This window comes from Saccopteryx bilineata, chromosome 6 (assembly GCF_036850765.1).
Source record: "Saccopteryx bilineata isolate mSacBil1 chromosome 6, mSacBil1_pri_phased_curated, whole genome shotgun sequence".
Taxonomy (NCBI): domain Eukaryota; kingdom Metazoa; phylum Chordata; class Mammalia; order Chiroptera; family Emballonuridae; genus Saccopteryx; species Saccopteryx bilineata.
The window spans coordinates 34546861-34569353 of record NC_089495.1 but is presented as its reverse complement, the minus strand read 5'-3'; the positions used below and the strand labels follow the sequence as shown (position 1 = coordinate 34569353).

The window sequence follows — 22493 nt, the reverse complement described above, 5'->3', positions numbered from 1 at the left end:
GAAGTCGGGATTGTGGGGCAATAATCCTCTCCTTTACCGGCAATCTGTCCGTTGACTGGAAAAGGACTCCAGGGAATTAGGAACTTCAGGGCCCCACAGAGGAGAGAGAGATGTTCCTTCCAGCATTCTCTCTATGCTGATAATACAGTAAACAATAAAGGCTCATTGACCATCTAAGCATTCACCTGCTTAGACCATAGTCACACATGAGCATTCCCCTTCCATTACCCTGGTGATGTGACTCTTACAGATATTATGTTATCAGAACAATTTATTTATTAATTTTCCTTAAAAAGTCAACACATGACATTCTCTCCAATATTTCCCTTGGCCTAAAGATTCTCTTCCATATAACTGATAACAATACATGGTTATCAGTGCTAGGTTTAAAGTGCATGTTTAGCCCAGGAAGCCTTTTCTGTCTGATGAAAAGCTTGAGATTTGTGTAATTACTATAATTCTGTGATTAAAAACATCTCAGCTGTGGTATTCAGGCACCTTGCTGTTTTTAATGAAATCTCTCAGATGAACTCATTATATCCAAGTATTAAATTACTAGTGAAGACATGTTATCACATTATTCTGCCACTTTAAAGACTTTTACTTTAAATACGTTATCATAAAAAAACAAAATAAGCAAATCAAAAAACAAAAATGAAATAATCAACACAATTTACTGTGCTGCAGAAACAAAGCATGCAATCTTCCTAACAGATTTTTTAAATAGAATAATTGTCACATTTACATAATAAATTGAAATCACTGAAGCAATGTATTAAAGCTAAAGAAACTTTAAACTGCACAATAACTATTTCATTCTGTTCCATAAGTCTCTTTAAAGCCCAGCCCAGCTTTTGAGATTCACTAGTATAAATTTCAAAGTTATTTAATATTCCATTCTTCAGGATGCAAAAGGAGAAAAATAAACAGATTTTAGAAAAAAATGACTTTTTATAGGAATAATAAAAAGCCATAAGAATTATTGAATAGTACCAATAATACTACCAATAGTACCAATAATAGTACCAATAATAGTACCAAGAAGCAGTCATGAATTTCCCCCTTGAAATGTCAGGGGCAGATATTGTATGTCAGAAACAAAAATTCTGCATCCTTTAACAGACAAAAATATTTTCTAATGTTTCTAGCAATCTAAGTGGTCAAACAATAGAGTCGGGGAGTATCTGCTTGCTGAAGTCAGCAACTGTATCCTTTGGATCCTTGCTTCTGTGGAAACTCCAAGTTTTCCTTTTGGCAGTACAGAATGTCATTCTTAAGAGCAGATGGTACTTTTCAGCTCTACTACGTCTCGGGAAGAACACCTCAGTGAGATGTAACCTGACCAAATGAACAGCTAAGCCACAAAGGCACCATGCAATCTCTCCCTCTCTCCGCAGAGGTGTGGGGAGAACTGAAGAGTTAACATCTCTAATGTGTTTACAGACTTGCAGATGGCAAGCACCATGTAATTACCAAGCACTACCACAAGTCAGAGATGACAGAGAAAATATAGCTTTATGGGATCACAGCAGCATTGTGCTACTATTTTTAAAACTTAGGAAAGGCACCCAGACTTTAGACTAAGCTTAGTCTTTGGGGGGTGGCTGGGGGACAGAGAGGGCGTTGTGAGCAAGAAAGACCCCCTGTTAATAACCAATTTTAGGACCTTTGGAAGAAGAGAGATGCCTATTCCATTTTGTTTTGTTTTAATTATAGGAAACCCTTTGTGCTGAGCAAGTTCCTTGCCACCTGCATTTTCAAACGCCCATCCTTACTAACCGCTTTCCATACTTCCCTAACCACATCCCTGAGGACGGTTCTGTGGCACAACCTATCCAAAACGCTGGATTCACTGATTAGACTGAAGGGGACATCCAGTCACAGTAGTATTGCTGCCGTTCTCACAAGCTAGATGAGGGGTTGCTTGAGGCAGTGACAGCATTTTGTGAACATTGAAGGCAGAGAGTCTAAAAGAGAAGTGGACTTGTGCCCAGGGCTCCAGCAATGGAGTGGGGTCCCTCAAGCTCCAGGTGCAAGCAGTCTTATAGCCCTGACATCCTGCCCAGGCCAGGAAGTATCCTGATCCCCCAGATCTCCACATAGCACAGCAATGACTCAACCGTGGGCCAAAGGAACAGTCTACTCCAGCTGGGGTCCTCTCGTTGTTCAGCCTTGTAGCGGACTGCTTATTGAACACCTACTGTGTTCTGAGCAGAGCCCAGGAAGAGACAGGAGACAAAGAGATGTGCCAAGCACAATTCCAACCTCAGGAAGTTTAAAAGTTTAGTGAGGACTTAATTAAGGCCTTCTCAAATAACTATAATAGGAGCCCAAAGAGACAAATGCCATTAAAATAGAAAGTGTTAATGAATAAGTATTTGGAGGAGGGGAGAGGATGAGAAGAGCGGCATAAACAAATAAATTTTAAAGTGACAAAAGCTTAAAATAAATGTTAGGCATCAACAACATTTGTTAAAATAAGATAGACACGTGGCAATAGATACTGTTTATCATTGTATCTTAGAGTAGAAGCTCTGAGAGGGTGAAACTCAGACAGGGCTGAGTTTGGTCCAGGGTCTGACACTTACCCAAAAAGGGAACAGTGGAAGCTAACATTTCCATGGCTAGAACAGAAAGGTAGCTTTCAGGAGGGGTGTGTGCATTTCGCTCTGCAGATCCTGGTGAACATTTAGATCACCAGAGCTGCATTATCATGACAGAACGCTGCCAAGATGGGTCTATTACTGTCTACAGGATGCCCATAGGTACAAAGGACTCTAGGACAAGCCTGCAAGCCTGGCTGATGAAATGTCGTCAGGGTCAGCAGCAGGCCGAAGGGACGGTGGCTTCATGGTGAGACCTGGCAAGGCAGCACACACATGACAATGACAGGCCTTGTGAGTGATAAAGAAAACTATTCAAGGAGTGGCAATAAAATCTACAAGACACCTCCACCCGGAGAGCAGGCACAGCCAAAAGGGCTGGTGGGGAAAAAACCAAGCAGTGTCTCACCGGGCCGGGAAGTGGCAGACCAAAGCCCCGCGCGAGTTTCTCCCACTTTGGCACACACAATCGGCTCTTTGATGGCCAGGGCGCGAGCTAACCTGCAGTCAAAGGGTTAGCTGTACTAACAGAACGTAAATTGAGGTCATGCCTCCTGAATAAACACACCATCCTGAATGTGTGGTGTTGTGGACCGGTAATGGCAAAAAGCCATTATAGATTCAAGGCTTGGCAGGGGGCTTAAGTTCTACCCCCTCCATCTCCATATTTGGCTTTGATGCTCTGTGTTTGCACCCACTCCCCTTCCTTCCTTGGGTTGCAGGAAGCAATATACATACCCTTCCTCTGACTCTTTGTTTTCAGATGTTTGTAAAATTCACTAATGTATACTGTTTTTGCCTTGGGAGAGTTCCTGTCTTAGCCTTTGATGTGCATCTTTGTATCAGGGTCCTTGATTTGCATAGGTCCATATAATAAAGCGAACTGAGGCTGTGAGGCACTCAGATGCTGCCAGGCAGTTTGAGGAGTCCTCCCGGTCCCATCGGTTTTGTTCTGACAAAGTGTGTTTCCTTAATTCCGCACCGTTATTTGGAAGCTGCGCTGGTCCACGGCAAGTGGCGCCCGAACAGACGACTTGAGTACGAGGAAACTAAAACTGAAGGAAGGTGACGGAACTCCCCAAAGTGAAGTGCGCACAGTGAGTAAAGAAAGTTTTTGGGGAAAGTGTAGTTGGGAGTAAAAGAATATGGGACAGATAGGGTCAAAAGTAAGGGACCTTTTTGTAAAAATGTTTCCATATGAAGACAAATCATTGTCTGAAGAGTATCAGGGTAAGCCGGAAACAGAGGGATGTGAATATGAGGATAACTTGAAGTCTGAGGATGACAGGGGGGATGAAAAATCCGTGGCTATGGCTGCCTTAGCCGCGGGGCCTCCGCTGCCCTCAGCTCCTTCCTACATTCAACCCTCTGCTCCTCCGTTCCCTTATCGGGCTGATTCCATAGTCTATAGCTCAAAATCTGGGAAATCTCCTCTTCAACAATCTATAGACCAGGCTCGAAATATAGGGGAAACAATAGATGGCTTTGCCTGTTTTCCTATTGTGGAAAGACAGGATGATACAGGGAGACTAGTGCGAGAACATGAACCTGTACCTTTTAAAACTCTGAAAGAGCTTAAACTTGCTTGTGCTCAGTATGGGCCTACTGCCCCTTTTACACTTGGTTTATTAGATACCATTAGTGCAAAGGCTCTTCCCCCAAATGACTGGAAGGCGATTGCTCGTGCTTGTCTCTCTGGGGGTGATTATTTGTTGTGGAAGTCAAACTTTCATGAAAAGGCTATAGAGCTGGATGAGAAAAATCAGCAAGAGGAGGTTGCTGTTACTGTAGATATGTTAACTGGAGAAGGACAGTATGCCCATATGGCAACTCAATTAGAATATCGACCAGCTATTTATGATATAATTAATCAGCTAGCCACACAGGCATGGAAATGCCTGCCTATTCCAGGGACCAAACCAGAAGAATTTGGTAAAATTAGGCAGGGTGCAGACGAGCGATTTCAAGACTTTGTCTCACGGCTAATTCAAGCAGTTGAAAGAATAGTAGGGGATAAAAATGTGGGAAAGGTTTTAATAAAACAACTAGCCTATGAAAATGCTAATTCTGCTTGTCAGGCTGCACTTCGGCCTCACCGCAAGAAGGGAGATATAGAGGATTATATTAGAATTTGCGCTGATGTTGGGCCTTCATACATGCAAGGTCTTGCCTTTACCACAGGTAATAAGGCAAGATTTCCAGGACAAAATTTTGATAAAGGACAGAACAAGCGAAGGAAGGAAGGTCAGGGAAGTACTTTTGCCCGTGGAAACTGTTTTCAATGCGGGGGTTCGGAGCATTTTGCTAAAAACTGCCCTGCTTTCCCCGGATATTGGTCTCGGCCTCTCCCTCAAGGACAGCCAGCCCTTAAGGCTCCGGACCTCTGCCCACTCTGTAGACATGGGAAACATTGGAAGAATAAGGGGAGGCCTAAATGTACTACCGCAGGACAGGGAAACGGACAATGGGGCCCTCCCCGGCCCCATCAAACAATAGGGGCAATGTCAGTGTTTCCTCAGCAAATTCAGATTCCAGTAGGCCAAACATTGCCCAACTATCCCAGGCAACAACAGGCAGTACAGGACTGGACCTCAGTCCCACCTCCCAATTCGTATTGACTCCAGAGATGGGACCTCAAGCCATACCCACTGGAATTTTTGGGCCACTTCCCAGTAACACAGTAGGAATCTTGTTAGGCAAAAGTAGTTTAACTATGAGGGAATTCTTTGTTCTTCCTGGAGTGATAGACTCTGGTTATACAGGGGAAATTAAAGTAATGGCTCACACTTTGAGGAATATAGTCACTATCTCCCCTGATATGAAAATTGCTCAATTAATCCTTTTACCTCTTTTAAGACAAGGCCAAACCCTGCTAAAGGGACCCCAAGAGAATCAAAGATTTGGCTCCACTGATACTGCCTATTGGATTCAAAAAATAGGTCAGGAACGCCCTGAAATGGAACTAACAATACAAGGGCGTAAATTTAAAGGGCTTTTAGATACTGGGGCTGATGTATCTGTTATTGCAAAGCTACATTGGCCTCCTTCCTGGCCCACTCATGCAGCAGCCACAGAATTACAAGGTATAGGGCAGAGTAAATCCCCTCAACAAAGTTCTAGTTTTTTACAATGGGAAGATAAAGAAGGTCATTCTGGATTTTTTCAGCCTTATGTGCTCCCTGGATTGCCAGTTAATTTATGGGGTAGAGATGTTTTGAAAAATATGGGGGCATTGCTTGTCAGTCCTAATAGTTTAGTTAGCACTCAAATGCTTGATCAGGGATTTTTGCCCACTAAGGGTCTAGGGAAAGAACAGCGAGGAATTCTCACCCCCATAGAAGTGGACCCAATACCAGAAGGCATGGATTAGGATATCAAAATTTTGCATAGGGGCCTTGGTAGCTCCTGCTACCCCAATAATGCACTGTGCAGACCCAATTACTTGGAAATCAGATAATCCTGTATGGGTAGACCAATGGCCCCTTTCTCAGGAGAAACTTAGGGCAGCTGCTCAATTGGTACAGGAACAGCTACAGCTTGGGCACATTGAACCATCTAATAGTCCATGGAATACGCCTATATTTGTCATTAAAAAGAAATCAGGAAACTGGAGGCTATTACAAGATTTGAGAGCAATAAATAAGACTATGGAAATTATGGGTCCTCTCCAGCTAGGACTTCCTTCTCCTACTGCCATTCCATGGAACTATCACCTTATAGTTGTTGATTTGAAGGATTGCTTTTTTACTATTCCTTTAAGCCCTCATGATTGCAAGCGTTTTGCATTCAGTGTTCCTTCACTTAATTTTCAGGCTCCCATGGAGCGATACCAGTGGAGAGTTTTGCCTCAAGGTATGGCTAATAGTCCTACCTTGTGCCAAAAATATGTTGCTCAAGCCATCTCTCCAGTACGAAGGCAACACCCTAAGGCATACATAATTCATTATATGGATGATATTCTTATTGCTCATCTAGATAAAGACACTGTGTTGACCATTTTGCAACAACTAGAATATTCTCTGAAAAAATCAGGACTTTATATAGCTCCTGAAAAGGTACAGCAATCTTTACCTTTTTCTTATTTAGGACAAATTATTGAGGGACAACAAATTCGCCCACAGAAAATAGAAATCAGGACAGATCATTTGCAAACTTTAAACGATTTCCAGAAACTGTTAGGAGACATTAATTGGCTTAGACCTTCCTTGAAATTAACTACTGGAGAACTGAAGCCACTTTTTGATATTCTTAGAGGCTCAGCTGAACCAGCTTCTCCTCGGCTACTTACACCTGCGGGACAACAAGCTTTAAAGCTTGTAGAAAAGGCCTTGCAGCAAGCACAACTAAAACGCATAAATCCTGAGGAATCAATTGCCCTACTAATATGTCCCTCAAGTTACACTCCAACAGGACTATTGTGGCAAGCTTCAGGTCCTATTGAATGGATTCATTTAGCTGTTACTCCTAAGAAAGTTTTATCTCCATATTTTGATCTTGTTGCCTCCTTGATTATCAAGGGGCGTAGGCGACTCTTGCAGCTTATAGGTTTTGAGCCACAGACTATTGTTCCTTTTTCAAAGGATCAACAACAATGGCTCTGGGAAACTTCCACAAAATGGCAAATCGCTTTTGCAAATTTTACAGGCCAAATTGATTCTCACTACCCAGCTGATAAAATAGTTCAATTTTCATTAATTACTACCTTTATATTTCCTAAGACAATTGTTAATGAGCCCATTCCTGAAGCACCTACAATCTTTACTGACGGATCCAGCTCAGGAATAGCAGGCTTAATAATCAATGGACAGCTTTATACTGAAACAGTCACCTTAAAATCAGCCCAAAGAGTAGAATTACATGCCATTATCATGGCTTTTCAGCATTTGCCACACTCCTCCTTTAATTTATATACAGACAGCAGATATTTACTTATGGTTGTTTCCACTATAGAGACTGCTGTCTTAGGGACAACTGCTGATGAGGAACTATTTCAGCAGTTCCTCCTTCTTCAAAGACTTGTACGTCAACATACAGCTCCGTGTTTTATAGGACATATTCGAGCTCACTCCATGCTCCCTGGAGCTTTAGCGCAAGGGAATGCCCTTGTTGATCAAGCTACCCAAAAGAAAATTATTGGAGCAACCATGACAGATCAAGCAATTCAGTCTCATACTATCCATCACCAGAACGCTGCAGCCCTGCGTAAACAGTTTCAACTTTCTCGGGAAGCAGCACGGCAGATTGTTAAATCTTGTCCAAGGTGCCCTATATTACAATCTGTCCCTTCGTTTGGAATTAACCCTCGAGGACTCCTACCGGGGCAACTTTGGCAAATGGATGTTACTCATATACCTTCATTTGGCAAACAATCCTTTGTCCACGTTACAGTAGATACTTATTCTGGATTTATAGTAGCCTCTGCCAGAACAGGAGAGGCTGCTAAACATGTTATAGCTCACTGCTTGTATGCATTTTCTATTATTGGACTTCCTAAACTGATTAAAACTGACAATGCTCCTGCATATGTAGGAAAAGCATTTACTACATTTTGTCAGACTTTTGGACTTGACCTAAGGACGGGAATTCCTTACAATCCCCAGGGTCAAGGCATTGTAGAGCGTGCACATCAAACACTTAAAAACCAATTGGAAAAAATTAAAAAAGGGGAATTATACCCTCAAACTCCTGCAAATCTTCTTTGTCATGCTCTTTTCACTTTAAATTTTTTGAATACTGATGTACAGGGTCATTCAGCAGCAGAGAGACTCTGGAACCCTGCAAGGAAAGCCTTCCCTGAAGTGCGATGGAGGGACCCACTCACAGGAATCTGGCAAGGGCCAGACCCTGTTCTCTTATGGGGCCGAGGATATGTGTGTGTTTTTCCTAGGTCTGCTGAAGCTCCTCGGTGGATCCCTGAACGACTGGTGAGATACCATGATTCTAGATGAGAGACTCACTTCACAAGAGCAATTGCATAAGAGTTACTATGCTCTTTTGCCTTTCTCAATTATTATCTAATTTTTTTTAATGTTTTAGATCATTTTATTTTCCTGATCCATTGCTTGAAAAGAGGGCGAAAGGGGGGCCTGATTTGGGTATTGCTGAATAGAAATCTCATACGGCCGTCTTGAGATTTTTCGAGAGAGATCTCTGTTTAGTATATATCCTTATTACATTCCTATTAAGATAGCCCTACTTAAGATCAAGCAGGCCATAGTTCAATCTCTAAAACCCCGGGTTTCACTCTTGATTTGTGTGATTGTATGTGAAGTCTTTGTTTAATGTCTAAGTGTTTTTGTTTATAAGGCCTGAATAAGTCCTTACATGAAAAGTAATGATAATAATAGTTTTGGAAGTGCCGGCTGTAGTATTGAAAACAAAACGGGAATAATTTCATTTCCCTATATAAATATAATTTTGTTTGGAATAAGTAGAGCACGCTCATTTTGGATCCAAAAGACTTGCTGGTTTGGCCAGGCTGCTCCAGGCCGCAAGTGAAAGGCTTGAAGCAGCATAGATTTACATAATAAAGGTGTAAAGATTTTTTTGCTGTAGAAGAATAATGAAGATCACAATGGGATTTTTCAGTTTTGATATGTACTCTCTAAAGTGCCTGTTAATTAATGTTAAGGGGGTGTTTTGATAAGTGTGGGAATGTTGTTTGGAGGTGCTTTTACTCTATTTTTGTTAAAAGTTAACAAAGTCAAGAATTTCTTGCAATATTTGAAGTCAAAATATTGTAAAGTGTAATTCAATTGTAAATAATATAAAAAGAAAGGGGGGGGGGAGTCATGTCCTGGAGCTCCTGCAGGTCTACCCTGTTACGCTTTTTACTTCAAACAGTTTATCTTGAATGCTGATGTAGAAGAGATGCCCAAATTTTTGTCCTGCAAACTACTACCTTTTTTTTTTACTTTTATTTGATTCCAGCTAATGACACTGTTTTGTTCTATTCTGAATAGCTCCAGATATATAGGCAGATAGGGACCCTCAAGCCCCTCAGCAAGATCTTCTGAGCATGGCTTTCAAGGTACCAAGAGGCCGAAAAAGCCCAAAGGAGATCAGGTAAAATACTAGCTCTTGGCATACGCCCTCAGAGGCTCCAACGCTCCAACTGGAACTTCATCAGGGCCCTGCTTCAATAGTGGAAAGGATGGTCATTTAAGCCAAAGCCTGCCAGGCTTACATGCCTTTGCTGTGAGGAAGAAGGAACACACTGGAAGGTAGGCTTCCCCCTCGCTCCTCTAAGGGAGGGTTCAGTCTCTTCCAGCCCTGCTCCATCCACCTGTGACCTAACCTTGCCCAGAATACTGGGATTTGCCACTGAAGGCTAAAAAGTGCCCAGGGCCGTCAGCCCCATCTACGACACTGTGGACGAGCCTGGGGTATTTCTTCCAAGTAGCTGGTAGACTGGTCTCCTTTACACAAGGGTCATTTAACTAGGTCTTGCCTGAATATTCAGGTTTTTTATTCTTCCCTCGAAGATCTCTGTTGTGGGTATTGATAGCCCTGTTTTTTCTGCTGCTTTGATTAATATACAGTCTTTCTTTTATTCCTCCTGCCTCAATGCCCCACTCATAGTTTAGGCTAGGACCTACTCCTAATTCAGAGCTCCTTTTTTCCTTTTTTGCCAATTTACAAAATTACCTCTGCCACCCAGTTTGGTGTATCCCAAGGTTCTCCTCACCACTCCATGGCTGTAAAGCTCCAGTATAGGACCCCTGGGTTCATCTTTCCAGTTTAAAGAAAACGGAAGCTCCGTCTTCATGCGTGCTGCAGATGGCTTTTCCAGTCTACCTGGGTCATTGCCAGCTGGGAAGCAGCGGTCATTGGGACTTTGATGCTAGCTGCAGAGTGTGGAAGTGTGACAGCAATTCCAGTGCCATGTGGATTTCTCCTGAAAGTGGACTTTTCCTGGACTCCTGCTCCTGTGACAGTTTTTGATGGACTGAACTGAGGTTGGGTTGCATTTGCAGAGATTTGGAATGGTGTTGGTGCCAACTTGGACTTGGTGAACACTTTAAGGACATTACTCTTTTATAGATTCTTATTGTATTATTAGCTTAAAGAGTTTGCTTAAAGGCTTTAATTACTGTGATGTATTAGTATACTTGTTTTGGGTATCTGTTAGCATTGGCTATACTAATTTTGTGTTTATTCTGTATTTTCTCCGTCTGCCTCCAAATTAGAAAATCAGATGAGTGCAAATCTCCGCACACAAATTAAAAAGAAAAGGGGGATATGTTGTGGACCGGTAATGGCAAAAAGCCATTATAGATTCAAGGCTTGGCAGGGGGCTTAAGTTCTACCCCCTCCATCTCCATATTTGGCTTTGATGCTCTGTGTTTGCACCCACTCCACTTCCTTCCTTGGGTTGCAGGAAGCAATATACATACCCTTCCTCTGACTCTTTGTTTTCAGATGTTTGTAAAATTCACTAATGTATACTGTTTTTGCCTTGGGAGAGTTCCTGTCTTAGCCTTTGATGTGCAACTTTGTATCAGGGTCCTTGATTTGCATAGGTCCATATAATAAAGTGAACTGAGGCTGTGAGGCGCTCAGATGCTGCCAGGCAGTTTGAGGAGTCCTCCCGGTCCCATCGGTTTTGTTCTGACAAAGTGTGTTTCCTTAATTCCACACCGTTATTTGGAAGCTGCGCTGGTCCGCGGCAGTGTGGGGAAAGGACATCGTGCAAGGATTCTTACTCAGAGAGCCTTTAAATGCTCTCAAAAGTGTACACAAAGCTGACACTGTACACTTGACTCCAGTACATGGCTTCATTTAGAATTCCCTGCACCAGGTTCACTCCTGGGCGCGGGGTGTGGCCGCTGCTGCCAACATGGCCCTTGAGGACCCCTGCCTTGTCTGCACACCACTGTGTGTTTGCCTCCCACACTGTCCTGGGGGGTCGATGTGCGTGACCAACATCCTATGGCAGAAAACGCCGCAAGAGAGGCAGACGAAAGCCACTATCAGAGCTGAGAGATCCTGGACTTCTTAGTCCTACTGCCAGTATACATTATGTTTGCAGGCTTCTCTTTCTGATTTTTCCCCATCTGCCTTCTTTTAAAGGAAATAAATATATACAACCAACTCCTGTAACTGCTTTTTGGAGTCCACAATATCCTGCCTCTCGTACACCCTGACGTAGCTGAGGCTGAGTAGTTGCAAAGAAGTTACTCTAGCCTGAAAACGAGCATAACAAGAGCTCATAATCTCCCTGAGCACATCCACCTGGATGCTTCACAACAGGGTTTCTCAGATGTCACAGATCTTTCCAGGACTCGGGTTTCGTTCTTTTTATTTATTATTCTTTCATTAAATTGGTTGGGGTAACACTGGTTTAATAACACTGTATACATTTCAGGTGTATGACTTTATAATATGATATCTGTATACTTTATTGTCAGCTTTCTTCTTTCCACTGAGTCTACAGTCAGCACATACTTGCATGCCAAGTGCTTTATCCTCAGGTGTGCTGCTGGCAGCTACTGAAAAGTGGAAGCAAGGAGAGAAGCAGATCAGTGTATAGACAGCAGTGTCTACACAAGAGGCACTAAAGCCACATCCCATAGAAGGGATAGGGCTGCCACGCAAAGTCAGCAATCAAACCTCCAGAGTGTTGCACTGGCTGGGCAGAGTCTGAAGCATCCCCCCCCCCGCACCCCAACATCGACCTCCATTGCTGACACCAGGCTACTGGGCCCGGACCCGAGGCTCTGCCCTGGCACAGAGAGGGACTGACGTGGGTGCACAGGTCAGACGCAGCAGCTTTGTTGCTTTTCTCCTCTGACCCTGGCACTCAAATAAGCTGTCTTCAAATATATTAAATATAAATAGCACATTCTAGGCAATCAAGAGCTTTTGAGCACATACATATACATGGTCTATTCACTTATACATTATATACAAACTTTTTGTGGTGTTTTTTTAGCGAGAGATAGAGGAGAGAGGAGAGAGGAGACAGGGACAGACAGGGACAGACTGGAAGGGAGAGAGATGAGAAGCATCAGTTTTTCGTTGTGACTTCTTAGTTGTTCATTGATTGCTTTCTCATATGTGCCTTGACTGTGGGGCTATAGAAGAGCAAGTGACCCCTTGTTCAAACCAGTGACCTTGGACTCAAGCTAGTGACTTTTGAGCTCAAGTCAGCGACGATGGAGTCATGTCTATGATCCCACGCTCAAGCCAGCAACCCCGTGCTCAAGCTGGTGAGCCCGTGCTCAAGCCAGTAATTTCAGGATTTCGAACCTGGGTCCTCAGCATCCCAGGTCGATGCTCTATCCACTGTGCCACTGCCTGGTCAGGCTATATACAAGTTTTATAGTAGTGTTACATTATGTATTCACAAAACAGTACCCCTATGGTAATGAACTGTAAATGTTGTAAATGTTTTCTCCCCCTGGAGGACCATTCTGGACACCCCAGGAACGCTGCTCCACTTTCCCACCAAACTGGCTTCCCCCCTGTGCCTCGGTTTCCACGGGACAGTGCCCCAGCCACAGCTAGTTCCAGAGCTCCAGAGCCAGGCTCCTGCCTCACTGCCCTGTTCCTCAGGGTGGCCTTCCTGTCTCTGGACCCCACTGACTCCGTGCTAGGGTCCCAACACCTGCTGCCAGGGACATGGCCGCCCTCTGCAGGAACGTGCTTTCCTCCCTTCCAGCCCAGAGGACTTAGACGTGGCCTTCAGAACGGCCCTCGAGGCTCTTCCCTGCGAGGTCCTCCCTGTAACCTGGCTTTGAGCTCCAGGGACCAGCACGGAGTGACCAAAAAACCCCAGCCTGATCAGGTCTCAGCTGGCAACTCCCTGCTGAGAGTGGCCCTGCCCGCCCCCCCCCCCCCCCGCAACTCCACACTGGCCCCTGAAAGACCCACTCGGATTCATTTCCCTTTACTTTGAAGCAGGAAAAGGAAAATGTAACAAAAAGAAACCAGGGTCCCCTAATCAGAAAATAGACACACCTCTTAATTACAACCTCTCAGGCTGAAAAGGCAGGAACCAGCTCCACACCCTTTCTGCTTTTCTCCTTTGTTTTTAGTTTGGTTTTTAATTGTTGGCAAAACCTTGCAGGGAAGACTGGATAGAGAGGGTCTTCCTGAATATGCATGGATTTCCCACACCCCTACACACACACACACACCCGTACACACACACACACACCCCTACACACACACACCCCTACACACATACACACACATATACACACACACATATACACACACACACCCCTACACACATACCACACACATACACACACATACACACACATATACACACACATACACACACCCCTACACACATACCACACACATACACATACACACACACATACACACATACCACACACATACACACACACATATACACACATACACATACATACACACACCCCTACACATACACACATATACCCCTACACACACACCCTTACACACACACATATACACACATACACACACATATACACACATATACACACACATACACACACCCCTACACACACTCACACATACACACATATACACACACATACACACACCCCTACACACACACATACAACACACACACACCCCTACACACACTCACATATACACACACACATACACACACACACTCTCTCTCTGCCCCCCCCCCCCCCGAACCCTGTTTCAGGAAGGATCTCAGGCAAGGCAGTCGGCACAGGAGGTGGCCGTGGATGGGGAGTGAAAAGTGAAGGCGCAGAAGGCACTGCAAGCTCCTTAGGAGAAGCAGCACTGGGACCCTTTGGCCGGCAGGTGTCTCAAACACACAGTCAGGGCTGAGGCAGCTGCCAGAGCCTGTAGAGCCCCAGGCCCGGTCCTGCAGGGCTCAGCGCTCTGGGGCTGGCGGAGCCGCCCTCCACCACCAATTGAGAACCCCTCGAAATCAGGCTTCCAACGCCCTCCTGTGGGTCATAATTACAACCACTTAGCGAGCATTTACTTTAGGCCAGGCACCATACTACACACTTAATGAACATTATCTCACTTAATCCTCCAAACAATCCCACTAGCGAAGTCTCATTATCCCCATTAAAGAGAAGGAAACTGAGACTTAGAGTGGTGAAGCAAATCGCCCAATGCTCACAGCTGGCAGGCAGCCAAGTCTGGTTTTAAATCTAGCTCAGTCTGATCCTGAAAGCCTGCTGTTACCCACTAGGCTACACTGTTCATCACCCTTAATAATCCTGAATAACGCTGACATGTCATTCTCTACCCAACATGTCCTTCTTGCTTCTGAACTCACCGTGAGTCTTCCTACGTATGAGCCCGGCCGGCCCCTCAGGTGTGGCACCAAGCACTGTTTCTCTCTATATGATTTTTTGCCTCCCCAGCTAGCTGTGATGTGCATTTCCACACCCCTCACCAGCTTGCAACTCACGCTACTTGCAGAAATAACGCCCATCCTGCTGTGCCCCATATGAACCTTGTTCTGGCCCCACGGCTGCGGCCGGGACAGAATTCCTCTGCAACATCCAAGTGCTTCTGAGCAGACGCCAGGAGCTTAGACCCACAGATCAGGTTTAACACAGCTCGACTAAAAAGTATTCTGGCAAATGAAATTTTTAATCAACGGAGAGGTTTCCTTTTTTGACAGGAGAAAGAGAGAACATCTCTAGGTCGGATGAGATACTGGCAAGCATCACCACGGAATTCTCTGCTGCCAAACACTGAGCCCCCGCGTCTTTCCTCCGGAGCACGCAAATGAGATGCCTGGGCAACGGCTTGTACCGTGTCAGCTGCGGTAATACACTCCTGCGCAGGCAGAAGTCAGCCCTGACGCTGTGGAGGCGGGGAGCGCGCCCTCACGGACACCAGGTCCCAGGTCATCCAGCACAGCTTCCAGGGAAATGCACACCGTTAATTAACAAGGAGGGGACTCGTTAAAAGTGAGCAGTGTGCAGCAGCCACATGCCTTCTGGCTAAGCAGTAAGCACATGGCCCTGGGCAGATGCCAGGTGCCCTGACCGAGTGGCAAGTACCAGCTAGGAGGAGAGGTCAGCGGTGTGAGTCACACCACCCCGGGGCCATGAAGGCTGAGGTGGCTTCAGGTGAGATGGGCTCAACCTTAGCAACAGCGAAGACAGCACAGGGAGGAAAACAGGAGCCCCTGCTTCCTGGTAAGATGACCCACTCGCCTCATTAGCAGACAGTAGGGAAGAGAGAGAGATGTGAAATAAAATTTACCGAATGCCTCTACCATGTACCAAGCAATGGTTTTAAAGCACCTCATTTCTTTTATATTTATTTTTATTTATTTACTTTTTTAAGTGAGAGGAGGGAAGATAATAAGACAGACTTCCACATGCACCGTGACTGGGATCCACCCAGAGATCCTATCTGGGGCCGATGGTCGAACCAATGGAGCCACTGGCTGCAGGAAGAAAAGAGAGAGAGAGAAGGGGGAGAGGGAGGGGAAGAGAAGCAGATGGTCACTTCTCATGTGTGCTCTGATCGAACCCGGGACGCCAGCACGCTGGGCCAACCTTCTCTCTACTGAGCCAAACAGCCAGGGCTGGTTTTAAAGCATCTCTAGACACAAAATTTCCAGAATAAAAACCTAGTATGAGTCAGTGACCTCATACTCTCTGAGACCAAGACTCTATGGTTTGGGGAGGCCAGGTGACTTACCCTCACAGGTAGCGGGCCTCCACATCCTGAAACACTACTCTAGTCATTTACTTCCATCAGCCTGACATCTCAGAGTGTAGACAGAGCTATACAACATGTACAGCATTCAAACCAGTGCCCATAAGGAGGGCCACAGAAAAAGAGCAGGAGAGGTGGGAACACACACAGCAGGGAAAGCCCTAGAAATAGGACAAAACAGAGCCTCTAGAGAGAATCCGAGTGCAGATACCAGTCTTTAAAGTGAAAAACAGGGCCCGGGCCCACTGGCTCAGTGGGTTGAGCATCAGCCCAGTGTGAGGATGTCCTGTGTTCAATCCCCCATCAGGGCACACATGAGAAGCAATCATCTGCTTCTCTTCTCCTCCCTCTCCCCTCTCTCTCTCTCTTCCTCTCTCGCAGTCAGTAGCTCGAATGGTTCAAGCGTCAACCCCAGGCACTGAGGATAGCTCAGCTGATTAGAGCTTCAGCCCCAGACAGAAGTTGCCAGGTAGATCCCAGTTGGAGCCTATGCGGGAGTCTGTCTCACTATCTCCCCTCCTCTCACATACATACATACATACATACATACGTACGTACACACATAAAAGTGCAGAATGGGTCTTTGACTAGAAGGCGAATGGAGGACACACACAGTATTCTCACCTGTCTGCATCTTGGACCCCACTTTCTTCTGGCACTTGTGGTCACCTCATGGCTGGTATGTGCTGCCCTCTCCCAGGGGTGTCACTCTGTCCTCTTCCCCCCATCCTGGGCATCCATCAGCATGATGCATGAGCTATTCTACCCCAGATCTCATGGAAGAAGACAGCGAGCACAGTGCAGGCTCCCTCCCCACAGTGGCCCAAAGGAACAACCCCTGGAAACATCTGAAATCAAAAGGTGCCAGCACCCACTCTCGTGAGTCCTTTCATGTGTGTTTGCTGGTGTGTTTGAAGTGAGAAGGGTTAAGAAGGAAACTGCTACTTGGAGTCAAGACAAAATACACAGTGCAGAAACAAGAGGCTTTCTTTAGAAAGTGGTTATTATACGACAGGACAAGAGATAACATGGGCCATGCAGAATTACTTTAGCAACCCCATGAACCTGGATCAGTGAAGCTTTCTCTCCTTGTGCCATCTGAGTATGGAAATAGAACCCAGTAATATAGAAAAAATTAACCGGGGGATGCCCACTATTACTAAATGCAAGGTGCCCACTATTACATAATTACTGGTTTTCATCAAAAACCTAAAGCTGATGGCAGACCACACGGTTAAGGTTCTGGTCCCAGTCCACTACCCCCCTGTCACCTCTTCCAGTCCTTACTCAGTTCCTGTTCCCAGCACCCAGTGCCAAACTTACCTCGGAGTCAGCTATCCCTGCTAGGCAGTTAACTGATGGAGTGATTCACCAAAAACATTCCAAGATACTACTCCTATAAGAAAATTTACTTGCAACAGACATTATCCGATTTCTACACAAAATAGATGGCACAGAGCACTTATTTAATCCAAGTTTGTTTTACACTTTAGTACTATTTAACGTTCCACTAACATGTTCACTCTGCATCTCTCTTAAAATCTTCCGTGTCCTTCTGTGAACTTCCACCTTCCTGGACATGACAGCAACTCCACCTGAATCTTCCTCTTACTTCTCTGATGACTCCCATGGGGCAGGTTCTGTTACTATTGTACCCACTGCACAGATAAGGACATTGAGGCAGATGTAAGTCACTTGCCCAAGTCACCCACCAACAAAATGGCAAAACTGAGTTTCTAATCCAGGCAGCATGTCTCTGTCGTCTGTGCTCTTGGTGACTACGCCAAACTGCTGCTCTGTAATTCACCACAAACTTTAACAGGCAGGTAAAGCGAAAGCACAGAGATAGAGAAGGCTGGCCTAGGAATGCACAGAGTGGAAGGGGGCAGGGAGGAGCTGGAACAGGTCTCACAGCAAAGGGTCCTGCACCAGAACCCCACCAGCTGGCACCCTGTTCTCAGACTGCCAGCTTCCAGAACCCTGGGAAATAAATGTTTGTTATTGAAGCCCCTGTGGATGTTATTTTATATTAAACAGCCTGCACTGACTACAACAGGCGCTTATATCATGACAGAGAATCTAAATTTGATTCTCTGGATGATGGTTAGCCGGTCATCTAAGTTTTGAAACAAGAGAGTCGCATGACCAGAAAAACAATTTTAGCAACGGGCAGCGCTGTGATGGATTGGAGAGGGAAAGGCTGGCACTAGGGGAGCAGGTATGAGGCCACCACCCCACCACAGTGCTTCGAATAAGGGACGGATGACACAACATGTCAGGGGAGGGGTTGATTCAAGAACCACTTCTTGGGAACCAGCTCCAGGACATGGAGACCCATTTAGACGCGATGGGTGAAAACAGCAGAGCACCCACCGAGAAGGAGGCCCAGGGTTTAGCTTGGGGGACTCAGAGGATGGAGCTACTACTGAGAAAGAACGCGCGGACGAGCAGATCCGGCAGAAAGACCAGCTCGGTTTCAGACACGCCGACTTGGCTCTGCCCGTGGGAATGACAGGTGGGGGGGGAAGACCTGGGGAGGAAGGCTCTGCCTGCATTCTCCAAATCTGCACAGGCAAGCGCCAGCTCAGCCAAGGCCTGCACTGGGATAAGACTCCCCGTCTAGATTTGTTCCGACTCTCCCAGGGGCCTTCCACTCTTGTATCTCCTGTTGTCCTGTCAGTACAGCTCAGTGGTGAGAGCACAGGCGCTGGGGGCCGTCTCATTTGCGTCCTGCAGTTAAGTGGCCTCTCTTAGTGTTTGTGTCCCTGATAGCAGGGAGCCCAGAGGGCCTTATCTTATCGGGTCCTTGTGAAGAGTAAACGAGCGAGTGTAGGAGAGGCTGGCTCAGCACAGCGGCCAGCGCAAAGTTAATATGCGCCCAACCTGAGCCAAAATAAGGTCCAAACTGTGTCACGTGGCATCCACATCGTTTTCCTGATGAGAAAGACCAACCGTGAAGAAACAGCTGGTGTTCACATGAAGTTACGAGGCTGGTTTAACGCACAGGAAGAGCCAGAACCCGGAACTCGAGATTCCCAGTCTCCTGCCTCTAACTTTAAATCAAAGTAACTCTCTCATATTCTTATCATCCCACAAAGCCCACTTTATTTTTTAAAAGAAAACTGTAGTATTTTTGAAAAGTTCTCCCCGAGCTGCCCTTTAAACAAAGTGGTATGATCTCACTCAGGTTGCTGGGAAACTTTTAAAAGACGATTGCATGTAAAAGGTCCTAAAACAGTGGAAGGGACAGGATGGCCTCCGTTCTGTTTCTTCGACCCCATCAGGGCCTCAGGATGATATATTTCACAGCTGTAGACAAGCAAGCAGCAAGCAGAGTTTGTGACCAGAGGACTGACCCCTCGGACCCTGGGCACAACTCAGCCACGCTTGGACCTGCCAAGTCGCTATTAAAAGGGCAGCAGGTACTATTTGGGAGAAATCTCAGAAGCTCCTAAGATAACTTTTGAAATGCATTTTTCAGTAGCTCAAAATGGGACAGTTTAATACACCCATGTTCTAATTTCAGTTGCTGGTACTAGAGATAGGCCTGGGGTTCAAAAGAAAATTTAAAACAGTAAGAGCTGCTTTTCAAAAATAAGGCTTCCAGATGTCTCCGGTGAGTGCAGTTCCTGGACCCCTTTTCTGCCTGCCCACCAGTACCCTGATATAGAACAGCTCCCAGCTCAAAGCTGCCCCGGGCAGGCGTACGGTATCTCTTCCCAAAAGAGGAGCTGGAATCGCATCCTCTTTGGCACCTCAAATTGAATCCACAACCACTGCTAAAAGTACTACTACTGTACTACACAGTGTCCAAGGTGCAAAACAAGCACAGGGTCCATCCCACGCTACGGCGACCGGACCCGCACCGCAGCAGCACCCGTGGAGGATGCGCAGGGGTTCCGAAACCACCCCACGCTGCCCCACGCCCACCCTGCCTTACTGCCACGGGGGCCCACGGGACTCTCCCAAGAAGCACGCACTCCACAGTAACAACAAGAACACAGAAAGTAACTTTTCTAAAATTCAGCGGTGATCTTACAATTCACATGGATTTTATGCCCTCGGCCTTCAGATGCGTACTGAACTCCTACTGTGTGAAAGGGACCGTGTCGGCTATGGCAGGGGATAAAGAGAAGGGTCAGGTTCCCTGTCCTCACAAAGGGAACGGGCAGTGGGAGGGACAGGATCACAGGAACCACAATACCAGGGGCCTGTGATCGATCATTAGAAATATAAACAAAATGCTGTAGTTTAGAGGAGAAAAGGGCTTTCTGCTTGGAAGGAGTAGAGTAGTTTCAGATGAACCTTTCAAGGAGGGTATTATTTATCAGGTAGAGATGGGGACACGTGGGAGAAGCACTAAATGATCAAGGATTAAAATATGCAGCAGATCTAATTAAGGTTTTTCCACTCCTGTTCCAATTCCACTATTAAGGATGCATATTGCCTTAATAAAAAAGGGGGGGATAGAGAACTCAAAAAACACACCATTTTATGAACAGTGTCTATTTTTTTTTCTAGATATCTTTCTGGTCTAATTGTGTCTGTTAGTGTTCAAACCTTTTTCACATGACCCAGGGCAAGAAGATGCAATGGACCTTGTCATAGTCCTTATTTATTATTTTAATATTAGCTCCTTCCATGTAGAAAGGAGAGCTGGAATTCTTTTTTTTTTTCTTGAAACCAAGCTAATGGGTCTCAAGATTGATATAAATGCAATTATCCTGTGGAGTAGTGAGTCTAAGGAGGGTTCAGCCTTTAATGAGCATTGCTTCATCTCTATTAAAAGCCTATAATGAGATAAGATTTTTAAGGAGTTTCTTAGCTACAGAGGGCTAACACTGTTCCTTGCCAACACTCAGATGTTTGTTTCCAACTTCCTGGCTCAGTGATCGGACTGACATAAGCAAAAACATAACAAAGCAAAGCAGAAGGGTACACACCTTTGTCGATATTCTACAACCTCAGCTTCAGACTCGGACCAAAGATAGCGAGCAGCAGAGAAAAGGAGACCGTCTCCACTGCAGTCCCTTACAAACCAGCACATGGCTCTGAGCAGCAGCCAAGGAAATCTAGAATCAGGGCGCAACGCAAACTGACCACGTCTTCAGGCTTCGGCGTTGTGTACGATGTGTCGTCTTGCTGCGTCTCTTTCTCTAGCAAGTCAGAAAAGCAAGCTAGGCGCTTCAGCACAGAAAGTTTATGTTGTTTGTCTTGTTTGCCAGGCACAGGTCTCCTTCCAGGGCACACAATCCCAGCAGCAAAGTGGATGAAAAAGGAATGTCAATTTCCTTTAAACAAACCTGAAAAAGCTTAGTAGAGTGTAAACTAAAACACTGACAATGGAGGTATTATTACTGCTTTTGTCTTCACTATGACAGGCACTAAAACCTGCAGAAATTTCAAAGGTACAGCACTTGAGAAAACCAGATTAAGAGATGAGAATTAGGGAAAAGTAAATCCTTCTTTACATAGCATCAGCAGTTCAAGCCTGAGTCCTGCTCAAATCCTTGGCACCTGCCTCTCTCCCTCCTGGCTCTCTCCTGCTGCCCTCCCCCAGCACACCGCTGCACACACTGCCCAGCCCTACCGGGCACCAGGTGCGTGCAGAGCCCTGCCCAGGCAGCTGCACTCAGCCTTGCCTCAGAGACAGGGCCAGCAGCTGGCGGAGACTGCTCAGTGTGTGGTCTGGCTCAGAGAGGTGAGCGGAGACCCCTCATGCACCTCGCTCATGAAGGTGCAGTCCATGACCCAGAGGGAAGCTGTCAAGTGGAAGCAGAGCGGAGTCATGGGAGCCCGGAGCCACCTGTCCACAACTGCGCAGTTCGTCAGTGCCAGGCGGGTGAGACCACAGGCACCTCGCTCTGCTGCTCCCAGCGGACCCACGAAGACGGCTTGCTGTCAAATCCCACATCCCACCCCATCCTTGTCCCCCAAACCAAATAGGTTCTAGGGAAAAGAGCACGGCCCTGGGGGGGCAAGAGCCCCGAGTCCCAGCTACAGGCTTGCGCCCCTTAACTAGGAGGGCAGGAGAGCCATTATTCAAGGACCCTTGACTTCAAACTTGTGAATAAATTTAAGATCTACAGATTAAAACTATAGGAGGAAAAAAAAAACCCCCAAAAATTACTTATCTGACTGATAAAGATATTGCGTTAACCCAATGGCAGTCAATCAGAAATGAAAGCAAACCATTTCTAAAAATTCCATGTCCTTTAAAGG

At 45.8% G+C, this 22493-nt stretch overlaps 1 protein-coding gene across 12 annotated transcripts in view; it reads right to left on the bottom strand.

Moving 5' to 3' along the window:
- The window catches only part of CSGALNACT1 (chondroitin sulfate N-acetylgalactosaminyltransferase 1), a 344630-nt gene that overhangs the window by 88740 nt on the left and 233397 nt on the right, over nt 1–22493 (bottom strand). Inside the window, exon 1 of one of the 12 annotated variants that reach the window (XM_066234117.1) lies at nt 21215–21294. The exons of 10 other annotated variants lie outside the window; for them this stretch is intronic. The gene's annotated coding sequence lies outside the window, so the exon portion shown is untranslated. Of the gene's footprint in view, nt 1–16895; nt 17088–21214; nt 21295–22493 lie in introns of those variants that run through there. One more of the 12 variants, XM_066234115.1, reaches the window with a different exon arrangement.